Source organism: Hypomesus nipponensis, chromosome 18, assembly GCF_054491055.1.
Source record: "Hypomesus nipponensis isolate SF chromosome 18, ASM5449105v1, whole genome shotgun sequence".
Taxonomy (NCBI): Eukaryota; Metazoa; Chordata; class Actinopteri; order Osmeriformes; family Osmeridae; genus Hypomesus; species Hypomesus nipponensis.
Window position 1 is genome coordinate 12,367,501 of NC_140378.1, and position 21,463 is coordinate 12,388,963.

General features: G+C 44.3%; 1 protein-coding gene across 1 annotated transcript in view; it reads right to left on the reverse strand.

Annotated features, from left to right (window-relative positions):
- rap1gapa (RAP1 GTPase activating protein a) overlaps window positions 1–5,061 on the reverse strand; it is a 30,580-nt gene extending 25,519 nt beyond the window's left edge. The window contains exon 1 of the mRNA XM_084680914.1: window positions 5,033–5,061. The gene's annotated coding sequence lies outside the window, so the exon portion shown is untranslated. The remainder of the gene's footprint in view (window positions 1–5,032) is intronic.
- Between the last annotated feature and the right edge of the window lie 16,402 nt (window positions 5,062–21,463).

Sequence of the window (21,463 nt, forward strand, 5' to 3'; positions counted from 1 at the left end):
CTGGCGGGCTGGAAATCACCACATAAAGCAAACCTGAATTGATTGTTCAACTCAGAAGCACTTTCACCCCCATCCCCCCAGCCTGGGCTGGAGCCAGATCAAACAGGCTCAGTCTCATCCAGTCGGTAGGATGATTGTCTGCTTGACACACGTTGATGTATCTCTCCGATGTGCAATTTTTCTCTGCTCTCAGCTTCATGCCTCCAACACCAGAAGTCATGGCTCATCATATTTTTTGATTTGCTTACACGTTTGATGAAATTCTTTCATAAATATTGCAGATGCACGTTATACTTCACATGTGGGATCAAATATCACACTCTTCCTTTTTTTGCTCTCTGTCTGAGCGTTTGAGTGATGCTGCATGGAATAATCCTACAAAATTCTATTCTGTTGACCAATCCATCTGTATTGATGTCTGAGAGTTAGGTCACCCCTTGGCATACTTGCTCTTTAAAAAAAAACACATTATTTTCAACCTTGTCTGGGGCACAAGCTTTTAATGTCCTCTGTCCTTCAACATTAACGCTACCTGCAGCCTTCCTGCAGACACAAGGCAAATATTAGACAGCACTCTGAAAGCAGATTAGACAGAGGGAGAAATTCTCCTTGGCTTTCTGTTCTTCACGAAAAGCCATTTGGGAAAAAGCCTATGGCACAAAGTAAGATACGGAGCTGGTCTGGAAGTGTTCTCTTATCTACAATTGTTGCCTGACAAAGCAGTCAAATAAATACACTTTTTCTCCCACATATGAAAAATGGGGGCATTTGTTACATAAAACATGTGCATTCCACTCTAGATGCATAAGATATATCTACATACTGTATAACACTCCTAATGCCAAAGAAAGATTGATCTAAATTACTACTCCACACAGTATATCTATACTGCATGTATTTGAGCAAAAAAAAAAAACATATTACATGTTTAAAAAGAAATTCAATTAGAAATGTTGAAGGGCAGTGACTGAAGCTCCCTAACCAACTGCTTTTATACTTAGTATGCATTAGAAAGTGCTGGTGGGTGCAGGTGTTACTGAATAAAGCATCCCCCCTCCACCAGCCCCTCGTTTCCATCTTGGGTTGTCTTCGGCCCAGCTGTCCACATCTCCCTGGACAACAGTCCCCTTGGGAAATCACAGGGTGCAGATGTGGCTTTTCACAGCCAGAAGAGAGAACAGAGAGGAGAAGGTGTCATTCAGCCTGGCTCTGGGTTCAACATGATCTGAAATGCTACAGCATTCTGTATTCCGGTATGACAAACTTCCTTATTATCACTGCATCCTGTCTGTCAATCAGATAACAATAAAAAACTGCAGAGATAAAACCCAGGCATCATGGATTACATCTATAATCCTCCAGGAAAGGCTTAAGCTCCCCCAAAACAGGAAGTAGCTGGTAGAGTGGGAGATGCAGAGGGATGGTCTGGGCGTCTGCTCTCAGCTGACTTAAACACCACCCCTCCATCCTCAGGATGTGGCCCACAAACTGGGATGCACACAAACTGTACTCTTCCAACACTCTGATAAATATCAGAGGTTAGAAGGAACCAAACTTCCAAAAAGCTCACGTCAAAACTGCTGTGAAGTATCACTTGAGACAAAGATTGTGACAGTTTCCTGGTACCTGTTTCCACCTCCAGCACCCTGCTTTCATCAGTGTGCTTGGCTGGGATTGACGCCTGGTGTCAGCACTGTTCTGTACGCAGTCTGACATCCCAGTATTTGGAATGGTGAGTCCATGAGAACCAGGGGCCAGCACGTCACTTTAGTGCTATATTTAGTCAGTGAGGAGGATGAAAGAGGCACAAAGAGACAGTCTGGGCTGATTGGGTTTGACAGTGCTCTCTCCCCCCGCGTCCCCGCGTCCCCCCGCCACAGCTCTGCTCCATGTGCACAGACGACCGTGCATACGCAAGGTGACATCAGCCGTGGTGTTGCAGCACAAATAAAAAATAAAAAAAAGGAGAAGGCTCCATGACATCTCTCTTGTCTTGCAGATAGAGAACGCTGCACAATGGTAGCCCTGAGCTCTGACAGCACACTGAGAGGCTAAACAGTAGGGCTCTACGGAAGACTGCTTCTTGAATGTTAGTCTGTAAAAAGTTACAAGAACATACAGATTATATTTAGATGCAATGTGATCAACGTTTTAAAGAAAGCACTGCTGGCCCTGAAGACTAAATGTGGGGTTGGAAACAGAGTGCCACTAGAGGGCAGAAAACCCCAGGATTTAAAATGAAAGACATTTCATTTCTCTCACAAAAGAGAGAGAGAGAGGGAGAGAGAGAGAGAGAGAGAGAGAGAGAGAGAGAGGGAGAGAGGGAGAGAGAGAGGAGAGAGAGAGAGAGAGAGAGAGAGAGAGAGAGAGAGAGAGAGAGAGAGAGAGAGAGAGAGAGAGAGCGTGAAAGAGCAATGGACTCCTGGGGTAAGCTAAGGGAAAGTACTAATGGATAAACAGGAAGATACACAATGATAGACTGCTTCGATAATCCATCCTCTAGTTTCAGAAGGGACCGAAGTGTGTGTGTATGTGTGTGTGTGTGTGTATGTATTGGAGGGGACATGCTTCTTACACAGCCACTCCATCCTTCACTCCCACACACTCTCCCATAACCAACAGAGGATTACAACCAATTACAGGGCTCCCTGGGAAGCATAGGAAGGGCACCAGACTGGGGTCCAGCTGTTCACTGAGTGTGTGTGTGGCTTGTTGTTTGACAACAATCATTTTGAACTGTGGATTAAGTCGATACAGTTATTAGTCCCAGAGTATTTTCAAATGATTGCTGAGATATTGCAGTAGCATAAGCCTACTGCAATCATTTAACAGAAGAATAAGGAGGAAATATCTGGAATTTTTTATTTTTCTGGTTGTTTTCAGTTCACCTTGTGTATACTCGACACGAGGACATTAATATACAGGTTGAAAAATACATGCAGATTACATTCTGACCATAACGTCTTATTTTTGTGATGCTTTTCATGTCAATCATACCTGACAGACACTGGTCTAGTACATGGTAATGAATTTAAAGTGTGAGGAGAGCTAATGGGTCTCTTCATGGATCTTACTAATGACTCTTACAAATGCTAATGTATTCAGGTGTGGACCAGAAAAATAACAGGAAAGAGGGAGAGATTGGTCACAGCCACAAGAGAGAAGGAGCTGGTTGATTGTCTAATTAATTAATGAGATATTCATCTCAGTTATCTGTTGTTAGAGGGCAGCAGAGGAGGGAAGCTGAGAACATTGCCAGAGGATCTTCTGCCCTTTTATACCACGCACATGCATGAGTCAATTAAAATCATAAAGGCAACTCATCTGATGTGCCTTGGTTTATTCTAATTATGGAGAGGCCAACTCAAGGACAAGTCAGATTCATATTTGGTGACAGATAAATCCACCTTCAGGCTTTGTCCAGAGGATGTCATTATCTATGTACAAATGGTTACACATAAATTATACCATATTCCTCATCCAACTGTCGCACAGATCAAACGTTAACTCTCTAGACTTTCTTTGGTCTGCCTATTTGGAAAGGTGAGCAAGGCATTGTGTTGTCTTTTGCTTTTATAGTTTTGGGAATAGCTTCTGGCTCTTAGTTGATTGGCTCCATGTTTCCTCTGTGTTGGATCTCTTTGTAGTGGCCCGTCAAAGTCTGTGATGTGCCGTCAGCAGCACCACTACCCTGGGTTACCTTGCAGCCTATTCCCTCCACACAGGAGTGGAAACACTAAGGCTCTTTGGGCTTGAGCAAAATGAAATTACTAATTTCTTATCTCACACCAATGCTCAATACCCTGGAACACAGTTGATACCTGCGACTACTACAGTCGTCATGTACTTTCACAGTGCCATTATCCTGTTTGCACACGGTATTTTGTTGAAAGAGCTGAAGTGTACCAATTAACTTAGAAAAATAGATATATTCAGTACCCCTTCAGCAGTGCAGTACGTGTTAAGGTTCTTCTCTGTTAAGAGGCAGACATGTTTGCCCTGACAATGAAGCAGTGAGATCCAAAGCAAGAACGGTATTATCAGCTAATAAAATGCTCCCTGCTTCGACAGACGACAGCATATTATGGGGAGATACTTTCACCTCCTCTCTTCTGTCTTCCATGCATCTTTGTCCTTTCTCATTCTCTTTTGTCCCACCTCCTTCCTCCTGTCTCCTCCTCGGTTGGGCTTTGCTGTCCTCTCTTTGTCTTATCTCTGTCCTCTTTTCACCCTCTTTGTCCTCCGGCTGTCTCCTCCTCTCTTCTCATCTCTTCTGTGCAGAGCATCAGTAGCCCTGACTCAGGCAAAAGCAGGAGTGCTCCCGTGGCTTCTCTGCTCTCTCTGCATGCGGGCCCAGGCACTGCTGAGTAAAGCAAGCTTGCCAGAAAGCCACAGGAGTAAGGGATGTGTGTCTGTACCCCCAGACAGGGCAGGGCAGGCTGGGAAGGGTAAGCAGGCTAGCCCCTCTACTCCTGCAGTTCTAGAGAACTCAGCTCAGCCTATAGGATGAGGAGCAGTGTGGTCCAGCCACAAATAAAGACACACACACAGACAGTGTATCAGCGCCTCTCTGCCATGCTAACACTGCAGAGCTGCTCGTTAATACTGTGGTAACGTGAGGAGGGGGGCAACAGGCAGCGAGGGGTCCCCTGCAACTTAACATGAAGCCTCTGCTGTGCACAGACACATTCCTGTTTCTTTCTGGGCTCCCTCTCTAACTGAGCCCACAAGCTACATCTCACCCCTCATTACCCTGAACGAGCTCATTCACTTATTTAATTAGTGAACGTGATGTTCTAATGTTCAATATATTGACAGGGCTCCCTGGGATAATCCCAATTCCCAGGTATACTGTAAATGCAATCATCCAAATGCAACTCAAATTAAATGATCTAAATTAGATTGTTCTATTGTTTTGAGAAGGAAGTAAAGTGCATTTAATACAATTTAAACAAGCAATCGTTGATTTAGCGGTGAGTGGTCCATACACCACCACAGACAGGGGCTGTGACAGAGGAGCTCAGAAACTCACCAGATGCTTCTGGCCCTGGAGAAGGTCTTGTCGGCTCTGAAAGCAGCAGAGATGGGAATTAGAACATGCATGAAAATGCCTACAGTATGTCAACATTCTGACCAGTTTCGGCTATCCTGTTAGGTCTAGGAAGCAATGAATGGTTCATGTTTGTTTCTCGCCCACCAGACAACTCTGCATCATTACAATTTGATTAAGTAATAGACAATAGAAGGCAAACAGTCACATTCAAACCAAACATTAACATCACCAGTTAAGTCTGGGAAATATAAGGAGCAGAAACAATCAATGTGAGGTAGTGAAGAACAGCAGATGATGACCCCTCCAGTGTCAACAACATAAACATTTCGGGCTAGAGAGAGACAGAAAGGGATGAGGGGAAGCACATTTCCCTAAATAAGTCATCATACCATCTGTTTCCAGGCTAGTCTGAGACACACAGTCTGCTGGTGCAGGGCTAAATGAAGGAGGAACAACGTAACACTATGAGCAGGGTGAGACATAGAGCTACAGTGGCTCTGACTCACTGTGTGTGGATGTGACCCTGTGACACTAAAGCTGTTCACTGACCTGCTACATGAATCTGTCAACAGATGAGTAACCGCTGAGAATTGCTGTCATTTGACTGAATGCCCTGCCCAGCCTACAGGCCAGTAGATGGTGCTGTTTGAGTCTGTGTCATAAACCCCAACAAACAAAATAATGAAGGAATTCTACAATAAGCAATATCCCATTTAGCAAATTATATTATATGGATGTGGGAAATATGGTAGTGATGATAATAAATGAATAGATCTGTGAATTGCTATAACAGTATTCTGCATATGTTGTACTCGCACCTCCTCCTTTTGGCATGATACACTGGTTTTGCAACCAGGGGTGGACCTCCAGTGCCGGCACCAGGAGGTCTTCAGTCCCCTACTTTTTTCTGGCATATCTCACCAATCTCCTGTAGTTGTCTCCCCAAGGTATCTGATTTCACACTCCACCCTGCTGCTAGGGTCCCCCAGATATCTAGCAAACAGCTCTACAGGCCCTTCCATAGTTCTCTCTCTCTCTCTGTCTCTCTCACTCAGCAGACATAGAGGACTCTAGATCCCTTCCACATCTTACAATTTCCACTGTGTCTGTCTGTGTGGATGACGACATGTGGGTCCAGGGGATATGTCTCTTAGTCACCTTGTACAGCAAGCTGGTATGAATGCATGTGACTTAGAAGAAGTCAAAGCCTTGATGAATGTATAATAATTGCCATGTTAGTTGACCTCAGAAAACCCAAACTGCAAGTGTTAACTGCCTTTCAGAAAAGTCTGCCTTTCCATAGGGCTATGTTTGATCACTCTGGTAGAGTTACAGCACCATGTCCCTTGTCCTTTTCCCCAGCTGGCCCAAACTGCTTCTCCACCTCTATCTATGTGGAGAGCATTGGACTACTCTGCGCTGAACTGGTACAGGTTTACATGACACACAATAGAACCAGACAATGTCAGGAGATACTGTAGGCTGCTCAACAGGAGCTTGCAGTACTTGAGCTTGACATTTCTCCTCAGATTGAGGAGAAGTACTGTATTTTAGGGAGATGTCAGTGCAGTTCCTCTGAGGAAGAGAGCAGCCTAGGCACGTAGTGTATTACAAACATAAGATTTTCAAATCCTCCTTCTATGGGTCTCACCCACAGAGGGTATCAGGTTCCATGGAATTTCCATCAAATGAAATCTAACTAGGGTGTGGCAAGACCTCTGGCTAGAGGCTCCAGCCTAAAATACCTGCCGGCCCAGCAGTGCTGGGAATAAATCCTCTTCTTAAGAGGAAAGAGGCATTAGTCAGCATGATAATATGCCACCACCCTTGTATAGAAAACTAATAGCAGATGGGTGGTAAGTTAGAGAGAAGCCTGAAAAAAAACTTTTGCTCTGCTGAAACCAAGAACATGGTGCTATTCTAAATACTACAGCCATGTCACCAAACACGTAAAAATGCATCCTTAGTCTGACATAGCATGTGACATAATCTTGCTACACCCTAGAGATTTCAGTCAGATGACTGATAACTTCTAAAGCCTGAGGAGAAACAAGCTAAGAATACCAAAGAAACGCAGCTCTTTATGTGTTTCTGATTATTATCAATCCAAGGCAATCACTGTATCAATCAATGTACATCAAGAAAATATCAGTACTGTCTATGTCCAAATGTTTTCCAACATGTCATGTAGTTTTAAGAGACCAAAACTCTATAAACTCTATAATCATGCACCACACACTGAAAAGCTGATCCACCAGTTACAGTATCTCCACATTAATATCTCACTATGGAATGAGCCTAGAACTGGAACTAATGTGTTGCTGGGAGAGTAACAAAGCCATGAATGAGTAGAACCTGTGCCCCTCAGGTAAACACATTGAAAGACACGCTCAGAAATGCACACACATAACAAGTGGTGTGAAGCAGCACAGGGAAAATAAAGCATGAATAAAATATCATTTTTTCATACCTCTCCTTCTCAAGCTGCTAGGTATCTTAAAACACACATCCATTCCCATAGAAACAGGCCAGGGAGAGGTAAAGTGAGGCTTAATGTTTATCTCACCAGAACCCTGTAAAAACAAACCCGAATAATGACAGTACTATGGGAGTATATCAAAAAATGTGATCCTCTAAAATGATTGAGTCAACACTAATTCACTCATTTAAGGTCACCAGGCAGAGTTGAAAAGGAGGGACAAGGTAGTTTAGACGAGAGCAAACAACTATCTGCCTATACTTAGAGTGCACTTAACAACTTATACATGCAAGACCCATTTCCAACACCTAGTCTTTTCATGCACTGAGGATACTGCATATTGCACAAAATACTCACCATGACATTCAGCATAATCACCTTCATTAATCTACATTTAATTTGTAAAAATATTGTCACAATGATTTGAACATAACCAGATGTCTAGACGGAATAGTGTAAATAAATTAACGTTATCTGTATAAAAGTGACAGAATATCCATTCAGCACTTCCTGTATAACAGTGATTCAATCATCTACATTTTCTCCATTCGTCTAATGAGGATATCTTTTGAAATATAAAACTTCATAATTAAAACCAGACTGGATATAGACACAGACAGAACGTCTTGGACAAACAGATTATTTGCAATCATGCTATTCAGAGCCAAATATGAGGAATATTGGACCACAATGGTGAATGACCCCAGGTTCAGGCAGTCTGCACTGCTTAGGCCAGGGTGGGCTGAATAGGCCCATTGATAGAGTAAATGAGAGTGAAGTAGCTGAATGTTCACATTGATGCTACAGTACAGTGGAATACAGTGAGTCAGTGGTACCAGCACTTAGCCATGCCGACAAGCTACGCTGTCACTGCTAATGCCACCTTACACACCATACACTCACAGACAAACAAACAAACAAACAAACAGGAGTTTAACTTAAACGCTTCTTTAATTATGCTCTTCCTAAATCAGGCATATACAATTGGACTGGCTTGTTGCAATACCTCTGTGGGGAATGTGAAGGGTGTTACAACCTGTTATGATCACGCCCTGACTAATGATCCTTTAATGTTATGGACGTACAATCTCTCCCCGATGTCTGCTGCTCAAGGTTAAAGTTAATGGATACTGTTGCTGAAACACCTCAGTACAGTATGTTAAAAAGGGTCAAGCTAGTGTTAACTAGCATCATGTTACATTTGTAGTAATAAAAGGCATGCACAACTGAATCAACACTTCCACACCTGTCTAGTTGAGGCCAACGCAGCCATGCAGAGTACTGCTGCGTAGGCTATTGCCTGTAGTCCTTCCAGCTACTGTAAGCCTCCTTTTTCCCACCTTTCTCCTTGAGTAGTTTTCCATTGTGAATATGAATGTGGGATGAATGTCAGGGTGAATATGAAGGTAGGGAGTGAATAGAACATGGAGAGCACTCTGGTTGGCCTGCGTATGTGCTGTTTGTTTTGCCACAATCAGAGGAGAGGTCTTTGAATGGTCTCCAGTTCTCAAGAGGCCTTGCCTTGCAGTGTAATCATTGCTGATCTTTTGTCATGCAAACTTGACCATAATGAGAAAGCAAAGACACCCACTCCATGTTGTTTTTCTGCTGTGGGTAATGGAATATTCAAAACCTGCTTAAAGGCAAGGGGTTAGAGACGGACTTCTTCAGAAAGAGACACAGGCTGTTGTGGAATATTGCCTTTGAACAATTGTTTCTCCTTTGTTTATGATGGACACCTTTTCCCCTTTCTCCAACACTATCAGTAGGCTACCATTAGTTTAAGCCATGAACCTTCCCCACTGCCAGAAGCAACATTTCAAAATCAGCAGACAGGCGAGAGACTAAGTTGTTCTGTCTTTCTCCAGTTTCAAAACAATCTTTCCACAAGGCTGTTCATCAACAAGGTCTACTACACGCAAACTATCTCTCTTTCTTCCTCTCTCCATCCACTAGGCATTGTGAACACAAAGGAGCAGAGAGTTCCACAGTGTGGGCTGCCTGCCTGCCTGCCGGTCTCAGCAGTGGGGCTCCACAGGGACACGGAATGGGGGAAGAGTGTTCAGATCTGGGACAAAGACATGGCTCCCTGTTTATTTCATGACTGCCATTAAGAGTTGATGAGGAAGGGGCCACTGTGGGCTGGGAGAGGGCTGGGCCATAACATACAGTACAGACAGAGAACCAACACAGAAGACTCATTTAGAATATGACAGAGTTGGCTTCTAGCCATGTGCTGCCTAGCATAAAGTCTATACATGCAGAAACGCAGCATGAAGGGACCTGAGAAGAGAGCTCAGATACAGGATATGCACCACATTGTACTGCAACACCAGAATAAAATAGCTTCTTGGTTCAATGTAGAAAAAAACTGATAGATAATAGCAGTGTCAGGTTTGAGTGCAACCCTAAACCTGTCAGCAATCTGGCATCAGATTAAAACACAAAACACGCCCAGGTAGCTGTTCCAGTGACATTTAAAAAATGATTGAGCAGCGATCCTTGGGTCAGGGAGAGACCGGATGAGAGAGAACAGCGTTGCCTAATTGTCTGGAGCTGTAACCTGGTGAGGCGGCCAATCGGAGTGACCAATCAAAATGCCAGGTGCAAGGCACAGAATAGAACAGGCTGAAGCTGGGGTGTTTCCATGTAGTTTCCGAACCCCTTCACTCTCATCTGTCTGTTTCACAAGCTTGTGGTATCGCTATTTTGGGAAATCCACTAGGGGGGTCACCCTCACACACACACACACACACACACACACACAAACACACAGTACACAGGCCTAGTAAGAAGGTATTCGGACAGACCGGTAGAGCACCTGTTGACTGTTGGAATTTACTGCATGGTGTTGGTCTATAGGGGAGTCTCCACTGCAGACAGAGTCCCATCAGATACTGTGCATCTCTGTTTGCTCTGCTCTACACATATCACTGAGCGACGCTTGATAAAGCACAATGCAATGTATTACACCTACAGACATACAGTACAAAACAGAGGATGCAGAACCAGATAAAACCATACATGACCACACAGCTTCTCATATCCTCATGAGGTTATAAAGAGCGGAAAACAAATTGGATTTACTAAGTAAGCCTACTGATGGATGTGTGTATGTATGAGGCGTGTGTGTGTGTGTGTGTTTTTGTCTGCAGTGAGCCGCACTATCTAATTCAATCCACCTCCATCATGCCCTCAGCGTATGTGGGCCTCTGGAACACAGTCCTGAAGACATTGGGCTCCAGGCTTCCCTAAGCTGCTCTCTCAGAAACATGCTGTTCCTCCCTCAACTGCCAGAGCCCCTTCATCAGCTAGAACACCCCTGTTCTGCCAGCCTCCGACTCCTGTGAAGATGATTCCACATACTGCTCAATAATACAAGAGGAGTCTTACGAACTGTCTTGTCATCTACAACAGGGACTGGTACAAGTACAGGGTATGACTGCTCTGCTATTCAACCACAATATCATATCATATCTGAGACAACCGAACATAAACACACACAAACACACAGACTGAGAACACACACACACGGTAACATGGGCTGTGTAGAGATTTCCAGTTCTGTAAAATACAACGCTGTTCCCTCTTACCCTCCATAGGCTCCAAAAGTGAAACTCCTCTTTCTCTGCGGCATGCCGGCAAATGGTGAGGAAGTGAACCAACAGAGAGTAAGTCAACTCAGCACTGAATGGAGCCTGCACTTCTGTCACTCACACTGAGCAAGCCTAGCTGTGTGTGTGTGAGGGTGTGTGTGTGTGTGCGCGTGTGGCTGTCCACTCCCCCGGCTCAGCTCACCTCCCACTCCCCCCTCCCCTCCCCTACCCTCCCCTCCCCTCCCCTACCCTCCCCTACCCTCCCACCCCCTCCCCTACCCTCCCATCCCCTCCCCTACCCTCCCACCCCCTCCCCTACCCTCCCATCCCCTCCCCTACCCTCCCACCCCCTCCCCTTCCCTCATATGCCTCCTTTACAAACAGCAGGAAAGGAGAGAGTTCTTGACCAGATCAGTCATCCAGAGAAACAGGCAGTCAGGAGCTGGCCTCTTCGTATATCTCTCATCTCCCGGCCAGTAAGAACAGAGAGGACAGACCAGCTACATACTTCAAATCCACTTTTTGATTGGAGTGATAAGAATGTCTGGAGGTCACAAGGTATAACTATATATGTGAACAGCAAATCAAAAGGATCATACTGAGAACCTGCAAAGCAAAATCAACTCTCTCCTTTCTCTCGCTCACTTCCTTTCTCTCACTATCTCTCTCTTTCCTTCGCTCTTTAAGTGTGTGTGTGTGTGTGTGTGTGTGTGTGTGTGTGTGTGAAACAGCTGATCAAACAAACCAACGCCTGTACACGTACTGATCAAACTAAACACTTCATCCTTCTCTGTAAATATTTTAATCACAGACATACTACCTCCAGATAATATACCACTGTGTCCCATCATTGCAAACACAAGGTGGCCAAACACAGGTATAACTGTAGGAAGGGTTTACCTATATTATTGACTCACACATACAGGGTCAGCTATGCCTAAACCCTATAAGTGATTAGCAATGAGGTTTGGTAATCGTGGAATTAGTCAAAGGAGCATTTTCACCATCATTCTTTCTCTCTCTCAGACTCACTCACTCCCTTCATCTCCATTGCCCATTCTCCCCCACCTCCTCAACACTTAACAATACTAGTGTTCCCTGACAAGATCCTTAAAGCAGTCTCTGTATCTCTGGAGTGATTGGCTTTATTGATTAGCTAGGGTAAATATTTGGACAGAGAGTACACTTCTCCTGCAGTCTGCTCTGCATGTATTGTAGACAGACTGCTACCATGGTAATAGATCAGCACAAAAGATCAGACATCACAGGTGATCACTAAGCTAGATTCAACTCCATGTTAGTTGAACCTCGATGCATCATTTTAAGTAGCAAATGTACCACCAACCCAGCTTTTTAGCTTTTCAGGGCCAACGCGTTCCATCACTTTTCCGTAACTAAAAAGCACTCGTAGTAATTGGATGGAGCAGCTCTTAATTAATCAACTGGAGTGCTATGTTCGTTAATCATATGAACAGACAGTTACATCATCAGTTCACTCCAGTTCCTAATGCTCTTTACTGGACTGGACACTTTCTCCATATCTTAGATTGAGGATGGTAAGTCTGTGCTTCCTGAATATAAGAGCTCTCTTATCCCTGTTCCAACCTGACCAGCCTGGCCCCTAACCGGATGGCTGGCTGGCATGCTGACTAGCTGTGTGGTTGGCCTGCAGGCTGGATGACTGACCGATGTGCTGCCTGGACAGCTACACCAACTTCCCCTGCTGTTTGTATTGATTCCCCAGGACATCCTGATCCACTTTTAAGACAATTGAATGAATGGAGGCGGAGAGTGTGAGGAGCTGGTGCAGACTAGACAGAACCCGTTAATAACACGCACCAAGGAACGGTGCTCTGTTTCACAGCTAGCTCCTCCACTGTCTCCAAACACAGTAAGATTGTAGCAAGGACAAAGGCAGCTCAGATCCCCTCTGTGGCAACATCTCCTTCAGAGCCTTCCCTTGATTTACTAGTGACACCACAGAGAACACAACAGCTAAAGTGAGGAGAAAAAACAACAACACCAAGGTTCAAATAGAAGGTTCTGAATAAGTCTTGGTCAGCCTTGAGTCAACTGATTGATTGATATCAACACCAAGCCCACAGCAGAGTCGGATAGTGCAAGATGTACTGCTATAAATGGAGCACACGGTCTCCTCCTCCTTCAGACTGGCAATCTGTTCATGTTTAAACCAGATCCCATGCATTCAATAATGTGTTTACAGTCTGCCTTGGGAGGAGCTTCAGGGGCAGAAGGAAAGGCAGAAGTGAAGGCAGGGGCGGAGGGAGAAGCAGGGTCAGGTGTGAAGAGAGAAGGAGAGGCAGAAGTGAAGGCAGGGGCGGAGGGAGAAGGAGGGTCAGGTGTGAAGAGAGAAGGAGAGGCAGAAGTGAAGGCAGGGGCGGAGGGAGAAGAAGGGTCAGGTGTGAAGAGAGAAGGAGAGGCAGAAGTGAAGGCAGGGGCGGAGGGAGAAGGAGGGTCAGGTGTGAAGAGAGAAGGAGAGGCAGAAGTGAAGGCAGGGGCGGAGGGAGAAGGAGGGTCAGGTGTGAAGAGAGAAGGAGAGGCTGAGGTAGAGGTAGATGTAGAGGTAAAGATAGAGGCTGAGGTGGAGGTAGAGAGAAAGTGACACAGGAGCTGAGAGACAAGATGAACCAGAGACAGGAACCGAGGCAGTTCTGTCAAGAGAAGAGAGAAAAGCAGAGAGGCAGGATCTGAAAGAGGCACGACCAGAGAGGGGAAGAAGCAGGGGCTCATTGATCCTGGGCTCTGCTTTCAAGGGGCAGGAAATTTGCTCTTGAGGAATAAATCAGCACTGGGCCGGGCTAGAATGAGGTGGACACTGTTGAGACGGGCAGCTTTGTGTGTCCATGCCTTTCTTTGGGCTCTGGATTTCCATTCATCATTTCCGCTGGTTCTAAAAGAAATCAAATTTTCCCTGAGGAGAGCCTTAATGTGTTTGAGGTTGGACCAACAACATCAATCACCTCAGTCATCCAACTACTGTAACTTTCAATAAAAGCCTTATGACACCAAATCCTGTACACCTCCTACAGGAGAGGTCATACACCAACGTGTCCTTGTCTCTGCCACAGATGTTGTGGATCTATGCTGACTTTTAATGCAACTGCACTGGCAGGTCAGCCAGACACCTCTGAGTAGCTGCACTGTGTCTGAGACGTGCTCCACAACATGGCCTGGTCAAGTAGAACGACTCGGAGCTGCCCTTTGATGAGGGGGGTAATTATTCCAAAATATTGACTCGACTCACTATGAACACTCTGCCTATGGCTGCAGCATACATTCAAAATATTTTCCAGCCGCTTGATAGAACAAGGAGTACACACAGGCCTGTATATTTGGAGAGAGCGCAGGAGGGGGGTGGGGCATACAAATATTTGAAGGAAGAAAATATTCAAAGGGTAATTGTGCTTAGAAGCAGGAGGAAATAAGCCCAACCTTATCTTTGTGGGCATTTCATTTTCATTAGACTTTCATATTTCAGTCTCTGCAGACTTGAGGCACTACAAGCTTAGGACAGATTTAACAAGACTGACGTCATAATTTAAAGCAACAGTCAACTAGTTATGGATATTTAAATACAAAATGCCTCAAACTTTCTCTATGTTGTCCTGGAAGGAAATACATCTGTTACTGTATGTTGTAGGGTGGCATACGATCTGAATGACCATACTACTGCTACAGTCTGGCAAAGTCTGGATTTGACAACAAGTCTGAAGACCAGTCATTTCAAGTGAGCTTGTGAGTGGGGTTGACTGTGTTCCCACTGTTGACACGGAGGTGAAGGTGTGGACGAGGTGGAGCTTAGTTACAGTCCTGCATCCCGCTGGCTTCTTGGGGGGACCACAGACACCCACACCAACACTCCTCCACACACACACACATACACACACACTGTGGCCTTTCACCCCCTCTCATTAGAGTCAGGATATTGCTACTGACACAGCAGAAGAAGAGGGTTGTTGTTCAGCCTGCCCTACAGTATGGAACTCTCATTACAGCCAACTTCCCCCTGACTGCTCCAGTCTCCAGGAGCATCACTGCTGTTGATAAACGACACAGAATATACTGGAAGGTCCCCGGTGCGTCCCTCTGTTCCCCACCCTCTTTATCTGTCTGATTCGCTCTAGATTCAGAAAGATATGGGGGTAGGAGTGAAGGAGCAGTTTAATTGGTGCATAGCCCTATAATTGACTTACCCCGCAAAATACGTGCTTAGGATGTAATTAGGTATTAAACACTGCTTTCGTATTCAATACACTTTGTATCTTGAATGAGTCATCAACACAAAGGACTTACCGTTTAAATCTACTGCTTCTGTGTACTGTACTAATCAATGAATCATGTCTTGGATGGTTCAGACACTGACTTTGCAAGGGTGGTTTGTGGGTGAGGGTGATAGGGACAGTATGCTCTCCACCATTGATCCAAGTTCCCTGTTACTGAAAGAGAGACAGAGAGAGAGAGAGAGAGAGAGAGAGAGAGGTTTTTTCTCAATCTATTTTAGTTATAATGGTGCTCAGTGCTATAATATTTCTCGAGTGTGAGTCCAAGAAAGCACAGTGATGGATGTTTCTCTGTGGCCAAAGCCTTAGCAGCTTTCCACACCACAAAGTCAATCGATAGTACCCTGTCACAAAGGATGAAGACAGACTGGACCCTCAGAACTGCACCTTTGTCCCCAGGCAGATTAAAGACTGGAGATAAAGTCTACTTTCAGATATTCAACATTTGAAGCAAGAGCTGTTGACTATTTCCAAGTGATAAAATGTTTTCCTCGTTCAAAATGACATTTTTGAGACAAATAAAGCTGCTGGATCTATAAAGTTCAGGAAAAGCATTCAGTCCAGGTTTTGATTTAATGTCACAATCTGATTCTCTCCTCTGTGGTTTGTGTGAAGGATCCCATAACATGAACCCATTCCCCCGAGGAAAAGGCTTGGCAGAGTAACAGTGCCCCCTGATGGACATTAGAGGGAAGAATGGGATTCACTATTGGTCAGAGGAGATGATTGACACCTGAAAACAGCATGTACCTTTCATTCAGAAACATTGAACTAACAGAGCATAACCTGACTGTAGCCTACATCTCTCCACACATCAGCTCTGATGTGTACTGTTTAGAATTTGGAGTCAAGACCAGGGGAGCATTAGCATGTGTCAGCCAGAGAACGGCCAGAGGCAGAGACCAGGGAGGAGGTGGGTGATGAATCAGGTACAGACAGAGGCTGTGCCCTGTTACAAATGTTGGCAAACCAGGGAGTGCTTGGACCCCCAATACATTAGTCAGTGACATTGAGAGAGCCTGGTAACAACACCATCAAAAGCAAAAAGCTAACAGGCTAGCCAGGGACCAGAGAGAGATGGAGAAAGAATGAGTGAGACACATATATATATATATATATAGAGAGAGAGAGAGAGAGAGAGAGAGAGAGAGAGAGAGAGAGAGAGAGAGAGAGAGAGAGAGAGAGAGAGAGAGAGAGAGAGAGAGAGAGAGAGAGAGAGAGAGAGAGAGAGAGAGAGAGAGAGAGAGAAGCAGAGGCATGTGGGGTGGGCATAGAACATGAGAGAGAGGCTCTGGTCCTAGCCCATATTAAACATTGAGCCTTTGCAGGGATGACTCCCTTCCTAACCAGTGACCATGGCAAATGTAGGATGAGGACAGGTGACACACAGCACCAACTAACACTATGACGGAATCACACTGAAACCCACAGTATCAACAGTGACACCCAGACACCAAAACCACCAAGAGGCATCAGAGTCCGTGTTGCAAGCCATCTACGGCCGTGTGAGTTCTGGCCAAACTGAAACACTGAACATGGGATCAGTTCCCCTCAGCGCTCCACAGGAAATCCTTGTCAGGAGAACTGTTCCCCCAAGGGGTTTGCCAAGACTGTGTGAGGGTCAATAAGAGAACCATAACAAATCTTAGGAAGTCATGAACTCTATGACCAGCAGCCGGGCTGTAGAGTCTCTACCATACTAGGCATATGGATTAGCAATTGAATTGATCTGAGCTAGTGGTATAATTGATATAATCAAAAATCCTTTATTTATTCCAGAGCACAGTGCCATGAGCAATGGGAACTCAAGCAGTCCTAGTTATTGGAACAATAACTGGCTGAAAGAAAACGTAATGTTGCCCCTAATCATGGACAGCTGTACTGTGTGACACTAGCATGCCACTACCCTGCACGTCTGAAAGACCAGTGAGCTGTACTAGAGTCTATCCAGGCCTAATAAATGGTTTTTCTTATCTCATCTCCAGACTCCAGGATGCGCTAGCTCAGTCGACATGGATGGTGCACAGTAACCCCACAACTCTGCATTCCCAAATACCATCCAGAACACCTCACAGCTACCATAGGATCCATACTCCTCGATATCCAGGATAACCTGGACACTCACTATGCAGGAGGCTACGTTTGAATAATTTCATAATTAATTCCAGGTATAGGGAATTGAGAGAAACATAAAAAGACTAATCAAGGGAGCCCCTGGGAAGTGCAAATCACCATTGATATGGAAACTCGGAGGCGTATACCTGGCTATGCAGCAACAAAGCTAACTTATGAAGTGAACCGAGTAAATTTAGCTTTGTACAGAGGCATACAGAGGCTGGCTGGCTAATTCAAAGACCATCAAAGACAGAACATCCATCTCTAATAAGCTCCTCACGGTGGTCCAGTTGACACACACACACAAACACCCACATACACACACACACACCAACACCCACATACACACCAACACACACCAACACAGATGTGGTGAATAATTCATAGAGGAAGAAACTGATGCATCCAATACATTCTAAAAAGAAAAAGAAAAAAAAAGCCCATTAGTACTATAGTCTCTCAACACTGCAGTTTTGTGGCAGCAATTTCTAGCATGCAGAGGTACAAGAACAGACCTGTAATTAAGATAGCATCGTTTCCAGTGTGGAATTACAATCAGGCAAAATAGAAAAAAAGCTAATTACACTTTAGAGACACATGGTGTGCTTGCATCAACAGCCTTTAGGAGTCAAGGTAATATTTATGCAAATCCCTGGTTTATGTAAACTGCACAAATACCGTTAATTGAGACAGGGCCTACAGTGCCATTTAGAATGTTTTCAATGCATGATTGAGTGAAGACTGCAACTGTGGATGTAGAAAGTGAGGGAGAGAGTGGGAGAGAGAAAGAGATAGATGGAGAGAAAGAGAGAGAGAGAGAAACAGAGATATAGTGATGATGAAGTAGCAGCAGTGTCTGTGTAGCAGGCCATTGGCCTCACATAAACCAGAACATTAATAATCCATAGGAGGTTTGCTAAAGTAGATACTGACTGGGAGACATCCACATAATCCTCAGCCTCTCTGTTCTGCTGTGTAGTAGCAATGAATAGAAATAATGAATACGTTCTGAACACTGCCAAAAATCTGCCTTGGCAATGATGGAGAATGTTTGTTTCTGTATGTTATTGTATTATCTAAAATGTATATAGTTTTGGTAGTGAACAACAAATACCCCTTACTTCCAAAGAAACAATCTAATCAATAGCAGGGTGCCGCAAGCTAAAATCAACAGTTCTGTGGCATGAATTATTCATGCCGGTGGAGGTAAAGGAGGTGGAGACCCATGGAGACCTGATACAGTGATAACATTTTGTGAGAGCAAGCCTGAGGCCCAAGCACACAGCACTGGGCAACTATTTTTTTAAGAAAATAAAAATTTCATCGCAACAGCATGAACAAAATTGACTTTCATCTGTGTTGGTTGTCACGTGATACAAAGATGCCTCACAGGACAAAACAAAACAATAATACATTCTATGATGACACACCATTTCTGTCATTTCATTAGAATTCAGAACTTATTATGGGATCTTGTCTTAACTGTTTTCAATGCAGGGTGTATCTACTGCTTTCCAGCTCCCCAGAGATGGACAACAGCCAATTATCAGCTCCCCGAGGCTACAGTGCCCCAGCCTGCTAGCCCGCTCCCCCAGTCCCAGCCTCAGATCAGAGAGCACTAGCTGAGAGGCAGGGACTTGTGAAAACACTGCTTCCGAGCTGAGCCTGTCCCTATTTCTGCCCATGGTGGAGGAGCCACACACATCTCATGAAGAAAGTGAAACACTGCTTTTACAAGGCTTTCCAGAACAACAGGAAGATGACATGGTGCAATAAAAACACGTAGGTCGGGACGTCTTCTCTGTGGGTTTGTTGGGAAGCAGAAGAACAAAGGAAAACCTTCCTACACAGTGCAGCAGCAATACTGATCATCATGACGTCCTTTCTGTTTAATAATAGAAGACAGTGCTGTTTGGAGAGGCTGTCAGTGTACAAAGACAACCCAGCCACTTGACTAGAAGTACAATGGGATGGAGGGATGTTGGCTTGTGGGGGGATGGAGGAATGGAGTGATAGAATGATGACATGATGGGGTGGGTGGAGGATGGAAGAATAGAGGGGCAAGGCTAAATGAAAAGGTAAGGGTATATGATGAAAGAAGGGTGGAGAGATGGAGTTTGAAGTGATGGAAAAGAGAGGAGATAGTAAGAGAAAGAAAGGATGACGGAATGCAGGAATAAGGATGCTTGAGCATCAGGGGCTGAGATTGCAGAGATCTCTGCAACCCCATGTGCACTCATTGTACTGTAGTCTCCCCTTAGGCATGGACAGATACAGTGTAATAGACCATGCCATGAATTTCTAATGTGACCTGGCTTATTTTGATTTAACAGTTTGTCTTGAGCTCATCCTAAAATGAATAGAGCAGAATGAATCAAGATCAAATATATGCTATGATATGTACTGTTTAATCTTATATTATGGTTGTGGTGAAGTTCATTGTATGGTAACAGATATGGCATGGACTGTACTGTTTGTCCTAACAACACATAAAGTGTGTGACCAGTGCTGTAGGGTAGACACCAGCTGGGAACTTTTTTCCCTGAGGCAAAAGATGGTCTGGATACAATCTGCTAACCCAGCAGCGTTTTACAACACAGAAGGCCATTACCCTACCAGAGTCTTCACAAACACAAATATGTTCCTTTGTTGTCTTCTCCAACACTCATTACCAAGACACCATGTCTAAGACAATTACACAAATATCTATGACCAACCTGTCTGTGTTAGAGCTTTGCAATAAAGTTGATTTTATACTGTTCAATGGCAACAATGTCCTTGAGGGTTTAGGTTGGTTGAGGGGCAGTTATATGGGCGAGCATATGTGAAGCCCTCTGTGACATGCGTGCGTGTAAAAAGGGCTATACAAATAAATTTGATTTGAACAATGCTAAAAGACTGAATTAAACATTACCAAACACTCTCATTTAGATGTCAAGCCAAGCCACAAATGAAAGAGAATCAGGAATGAAGCAACCGTGCCAGAGTCAACAAAGATCCTTTTCACAAGGTGCCAACAGACAACAGACCTGGCATGCAGTGACTACCTATTCTGAGGAGTCTGTGCATCGATTAGGAAAGAGGTGGTGGGGAGGGAGGGGGTGCGCAGGGTTGCTGTGAAACGGTAATGCTATCTCTAACCACTTACTATCAATAACGTGTAAATAAAATGTCACCCCCCATTCACGCAATCGAGATGCATATACACCTGCTATACCTCGTATGCCCTTGACCAATCAATCATCAGACTATCAATCTTATATTTAAACGTGTAGTTGTATCTGGTGAGTGGATCAATCAATCAGTAAAACAGATGGCCAATTGCATCCTAAATTCCCCGATGTGTCTGTGTAAGGCATGGTAAGAGTTGAGTGTCACTCCATTCGCTCTACAGATAATGATGAATAGGATAGGACAGGCACGTATTTGGTGTCCAATGGCCTCGAAGACTGTCATAAAAATGATTTGCTGTTATTTTCAGCTGAGACAATGAGACTAGTTGAGACTAAGCGCATTTTATATACGACAGGTTGTCAAATGGGAAGATCTCCACAATATTCAGAGTCAATGTTCAAACCCGAAACATCTACTTCCAAGCAGGATTCCAATGCGTGCAACTTGTAAAACTAAGATAAAAACACAATACACAAAATAATACTTCATGTATACTGTTTAAATAACAGTTAAGCCTTAAGGTCTAAAACGTATAGGCTATAACAGAATTACCAGCTTCTCAGCTGCACAAAAGATGGCACATTTCCACGTTATTGGCGTGATACATTATACAACCTAGCAGAGTAGAATAATTTAAATAACGACCACAGGTATTAAATTTAACAAATATTGTGCTCATATATATTTGTATGGGATAAATAGACTTCATTGACAAAACTTGAGATAGCCTCCATCACGCAAAATA